Source organism: Micrasema longulum, unplaced genomic scaffold (assembly GCF_059751315.1).
Source record: "Micrasema longulum isolate JH-2025_06_02 unplaced genomic scaffold, ASM5975131v1 h1tg000461l, whole genome shotgun sequence".
In the NCBI taxonomy this organism is placed as follows: Eukaryota; Metazoa; Arthropoda; class Insecta; order Trichoptera; family Brachycentridae; genus Micrasema; species Micrasema longulum.
This window is the reverse complement of record NW_028277659.1, coordinates 457,955-463,954: the sequence shown is the minus strand read 5'-3', so window position 1 is coordinate 463,954 and position 6,000 is coordinate 457,955. Positions and strand designations below refer to the sequence as shown.

Sequence of the window (6,000 nt, the reverse complement as noted above, 5' to 3'; positions counted from 1 at the left end):
CGAACTTGTACACTTCTCTTGAAAATGGCTTTCGATTTGGAGAACTTAATGTGTTCATCCAGGACATTGAACCCTCTTGGGGCCACAAAAGAGAAATGTCTCTGAGAAAAAGTCATACGTGGTTTTCGTATTTAATAATTTCAATTACAGGAAAACCTTATAAGAGCATTCTACTTGGATCTCTTGTAACCGCATGACCAGAAATGTGTCAATTAAATTATTTAAAAAAAAAAATTATAGTTGCAAGTTATTTGTACCTTGCTTTTGTCTTATGCAAGGTTTTATCAAATATATTTATCTTGAAATTGTATTCAGTAGACTTTATCTTTCTTCCGTCAGCCTCGTGGTGTAATGGTCAGCATGTTTGCCTACCATGCCAGAGGTCTCGGGTTCAATACCCGACATGGTTAATATGAAATATTTATTTAAAAGGGTTTTTTTACACTAGAATATTTCATAGTCCATGGAAAGGTACCTGAAGCGTAAGACTGATCATCTTACCTTCATGTAACAAAAAAATATTAAGATATACTACAATGAGGAACTTCAGCCCTACGGGAAATTGGATACAAAAAATGTTTTCTTACGCGGGGTAAAAATAAGTGCATTAAATTGTACTGCAAAGTTTCTTGAAAATGTACAGAAAAAATAATAAAAAATATTTTGATAAAAACGCACTACTTTAAATGACGTCACTGGTTCATGTGAATCGACCTATGAACTGAGAGCTATGGAAGATTTCCGGTCTGCTTGTCGCTTCTGGACCAATGGGAAGAACTGAATGAGAACAAGCGGAAATGAACCTCTGACGTCACACGCGGAGTTATTTCAGAAATACAAAACTTTAAAAAATCGTAGCGCCGATAATACGATATGTAAAAATTAAAAAAAAAAAATTTTGACTTAGTTTAACAGTCTATTAACAAATAAAAAATTTGAAAAAAACCACTGAACTTCCTCATTGGTGTACTAATGCAGTGTCCTATGCACCATCAGGTGCATAAAGGGAATGATAAAGATTTGCAATCTTTATGTATCATTACGGTTTAGAAGCTCAGCTGGGCTATTTGTCACAGCTATCCAAGTGTTTAGTTTGCATTCAAACTCCCATCTCGGCCGTATCAATTATGACTGATTTTTTAACAACGTTGTTATTTTCAAAAGAGGAGTTTAGGATTGGAATTTCCTTAGTGGAAGGGATTTGATTAGGAAACTCCGTGATAATTTTCCAAATGTTTGAGTTTACTGTTGACCATATTGATATGCCATATACTTGTTTTTTAAAATTATTTTTTGTGTTTCTCATTCTATGTTTATGGTGATATACTCATGTGTCTGTGTCAACTAATTGCTCGTTCCATCTTAACACATGACTTTTAGTCCCATGGAGTCGGGACTTATGTCTCAAATAATGTCGAATAAACTACATGTATGTGAATAAATAAAATAAATAAATAACAACTTAAATCTTTGTTTGGGAAAGCATATTAATTAAACTATTAATTGTAAAATAATCCTTACATCTTTGACCAAATGTTGTTCTAATGGGAAGAATGTATAATAAAGTTATGTTTATTTTGTTTTTCAGAATGCCATCACACACAAGAAACACGATGAGAAAGATGACAAGAGGAGCTTCAAAGTAACCTGGGTATCACCCAATGATCTCAAAAATGAAATTGAATTCAGGTAAAACATACTTTCTCAATAATTATATTAATTTTCTTCTTTTAATCTTACACCGACATAAGCACTGATTAATGTTAGTTATTCAACTTTCAACTAAATGAGGAAGTTCGGTGGTTATTTTTATTTTTACATTTGTTAATAGACTATGAAACTAATCCAATTTATTTATTTTAAATTTTTATTCGCTGCATTATCAGCGCTATGATTTTTTAAGTTTTGTATTTCTGAAATAATTCCGCGTGTGACGTCTCAAGTTCTCTCCTTTTCTTTTCGGTCAGTTCTGCCGATCAATCCGTTGACAGTAAGTAAACCGGAAATCTTCTACAACTCTCTAATTATTGATTGATTCATATGAACTAGTGACGTCGTTCAAAGTAGTTTGTTTTTATTGAAATATTTTTTTCAAACATTTTCAAAAATCTTTGCAGTAAAATTTAATGCTCTAATGTTTACTGCGCGTAAGAAAACATTTTTGGTATACAATTTCACATGAGGCTAAAGTTCCTCATTGAAATAATACCAATATATCATCAGGCCAACGCGTATATCACGGCCTCGACTTACGCACGGAAGGTTCCGGGTTCGATTCCCGGTGAGAACACAAAAATTAAAAATGTGATTTTTCTCAAGCCTGGGTGCTATGTGATGTAATTCACCACTGTAATTAGGCCTCCTGGCCTGTTGTGGTGCAAAAAAAAAGTTAAAATGTTAAAAAATCACAAACCTGCATTTTTACCAGTTTTGAGCAATGGTTTTGAGATATACCACAAAAGTTAGCTTTAAGTACAGTAATTTATGCTGTAGCTTATTGATAACCAAACTCAACATAACTAGACAACGCTCAATGCTCTAGATGAGAATTAAAAGATCCCACCCCTCACATTTACTACTGTTTAGTAAAGGCAATATGGTATTAAATGTAGAAGAATTAATGCACTCGATATAAAAGACCATGTATTCAACACAAACAATTAAATAGCTAAATAAACACTGATAACGATATTTAATTTTGTTATAAGCATATATTTATCTCTCTTTTAACATCAATGGTATTTTTGCTCCTTTTTCTCAATCCAATAATATTCCATATATCGTCGTTGCGCCAGCAATATCTGTTAAATAACATTTAAAATACTGTTCAGGAGAATAATAAAACAAGGTACCTTTTGATGGTGGACTTTTTTAAAACATATTTTTTATTGATAGCAAAAAACATTATATGTTGAAACAAAATTGTTTGATCTTAATGAGAAATTAAAAATACTTTTAAAAACAAAGGTATGCTTGACAGATATTGCCGGCACAATGGCGATATATTTTTTCCAACCTGTTTATTTTATTTTAGCAAAGCAATGAGAATAAAGTCTCTTGAGCCAAGCTGGTAAAAGCCTTGTCTTTTTCTACCATGAGTTTCTCTTGGCTCATCGAACTGCACTGATTGGCTTAAAAATTTGCATTTCCAGAATCTGTTTTCAGCATTCACAATATTGTTAAAGGCAAAATTATTTGCCTTAAATTAGAAACGGCCATAAATATGAAATATGACTAAATTAATATTTGAGTAAATTATTCTTTATGTTTCAGGGCTACCATTGCTCTCAACGGAGGAAAATTCTGGGTTGGAGTTACCTCAGAAAAAGTCAAGATTCACTAAACCTACTCAGTAATTCACTCACTAAGTTTCTAATGAAGGTTTTATTATTATGTCTGTATAATAACTGCATCATCCGCCTAAAACATATTGAAATATGAATAGTTATAATGTGTCTCGATACTTGCATAATATTATGTATACTATGCCAGAGATACTTGGGTAATTTGATATACCTATATGATTTCCACTAAACTTATAAATGCCACAGTGTTTGTCATGCAATTTTTTTTAATCCTGAGTTTTGTTACCTTATGAAAATGTTTTTTTAGAAAATAATAAATACATTATTAAAATGAATTGGGGTTTTACTTTAACAAATTCAGTACTTTGTTTGAAAAAATGATAAATATTTGAGAGTAAAAACAAAACTTTAAGAAATATGTATGTTTATTTATTACTTCTTAAAATAATTTGTATACTTGATAAAACAAATTTATTTCTTTTAGCACAGATATGCAGTTTTTAATATAGGTTGAAGAAAAGGTAATTTGATATTTTTCACTTTATTTCAATGCTTTATAAAAAGCGTTCAAATATGCGCCGTTCTGTTCGATAACTGGTTGGCAGAAAAAATCCAACTTCATAATGTCCTTCTTGTAGAGGCCCCTTTGTTCCCTATTGGCAAAAAACTCAGACAACCAATTTTTACAGGCCTCTATTGAGGCCAAATTTGTACCCCCAAGCGCGATGGCCATAGATAGGAACAGTTAGTAGTCACTTGGTGCCAGGTTCGGACCATAGGGTGGATGCATAAGAACTTCCCATCTGAGCTCCCGGAGCTTCTGGCGAGTCCTCAAAGATGTGTGTGACCTGGCATTGTCCTGATGAAACACGATTCCTCTCCTATTCACCAATGCTTGTCGCTTCTGTTCGATCGCCAGCTTCAAACAATGGAGTCGTTCACAGTAGAGGGCAGAATTGAGCGTTCGGCCTTAGGGGAGCAGCCCGTAGTAGAAAATTCCCTGCCAATCCCACCTAACACACAGCAACACCTTCCTGGCCGTCCATACTGGTTTGGCTACGGTTAGGCCTGCCAGAGCGTGGTGCACTACACCAGAATGAAATCGCTCGAACCACTGTTGTGCAGCACAAACCAAAAGAGTATCGGCCCTGTATACATTGCAAATTTTTTTGGTCACTTTCGACCCGTTTTTTCCTTTCAGGTAGTAAAAATGACAAATATGGCGAATTTTTTCCTTCGAGTCCTCCATATTTGACGCACGATAGTTCATGACTGAACCGACCAAGCGCAATACTGTCAAAGAAGCGTTTGTAGTATACACTGACATCTTTACAACGCCATATTGTATGATCCGATGTGACCAATAATAAACGAGATATACTTTTTCCCCAACCTAATATTCGGAGAAATGCAAAGAAAAAGAAATGTCTGCTAATAATGTACATGTTTTTGGAATTTAAAATGTTTATTAAAATTTATGTTAATGTATTAATTTTAATTTTCGGTTATGTTATTTCGGCTTCCACTTTCCATTATGTTGTATCCTAACTCAACACGGGGCTCTTGGCTTCATAGATTTAGGGATACATAATAATTTTTTTGTAATACGAATCTTGTATGAATAAATAAATAAATTTAACAATTTGAAAAAAACTATTTTAAGTATAAATAATATCCAATATTCTTTACATAGATATGTATAATTTTAAATGTTTGTTATGTTGTCTCTTGCAACTATTAGAATCTTAATTTAGTAAAAAAAAATGCAATTTTGAATTAGGGTAGGTACATTTATTTTCATTAATTATAATGAATTTATTGTCATATACATATTTAATTAAATAACAGAGATGTTACTAAAAAATATTGCACTAAAAATTAAATTTCAAATATAATAGTAAACTTGAAATTACACTATTAAATAAGATTTACTTTGAAACATAATAAATTATATTATTTCATGATACACTATTGCAGCAGGGTATTAAAAACGTAGAAATAAATATGGAGCATTCAAAATGAAGAATATATCATAACTACCTGGGCATCGGAAAAAGCTTGGAAATGAATTTAATATCAATATCATATTGACAGTAAAAAGGCTCAATGACTGATGCGCCATAACATGAATTTCGCAGAAGAGTTAAAGAAAAGTTTTTAAATTAAAAATGAGCTTAACTTTTTTTACTTTCAAACAATTCTAAAACAATGCAAATGAGACAGGTATTATTTGAAATTATTACAGCTATAGATGATAAAACCATAAATAGATTTCGATGTAAACCTAAATAATTCTTTAAAAAATGCAATTTATAGTGATTTAAATTCAAATTTGAATGTTTACTAGAAGATTTTTTTATGTAAACTTCAAAACGTATGTCTGATATCCATGATGGGTGTCAGCTCATATGACGCAGCTTACAATTATTGTAAAAAAATCATCCTATATAAAATTCAATTTTGTCTATATGTTTTGTAAAGGAATACTTAAGGTTCTAACGATGATAAAACTTACATAATTTAATAATACTTCATGTATATACAGTATAATATTTGGCAGAGTATTACACACAATATTTTTTAAGTACTTTGTACCATGATCATCTAATAATGGGCGTACATACACAGAATCAAATTAAATTAAAATATTTATTAAATAAGTTAGTATATTATATTATAATAAATTATCTAATAT

The 6,000-nt window shown here is 31.5% G+C and overlaps 1 long non-coding RNA gene across 1 annotated transcript; it reads left to right on the top strand.

The window, feature by feature from the left end:
* Positions 1 to 1,570: 1,570 nt before the first annotated feature.
* LOC148281454 (uncharacterized) lies at positions 1,571 to 3,640 on the top strand. Its single transcript, XR_015822360.1, has 2 exons — positions 1,571 to 1,689; positions 3,274 to 3,640. It is a non-coding gene; the product is annotated as an uncharacterized LOC148281454 (long non-coding RNA).
* The last annotated feature ends 2,360 nt before the right edge of the window (positions 3,641 to 6,000 follow it).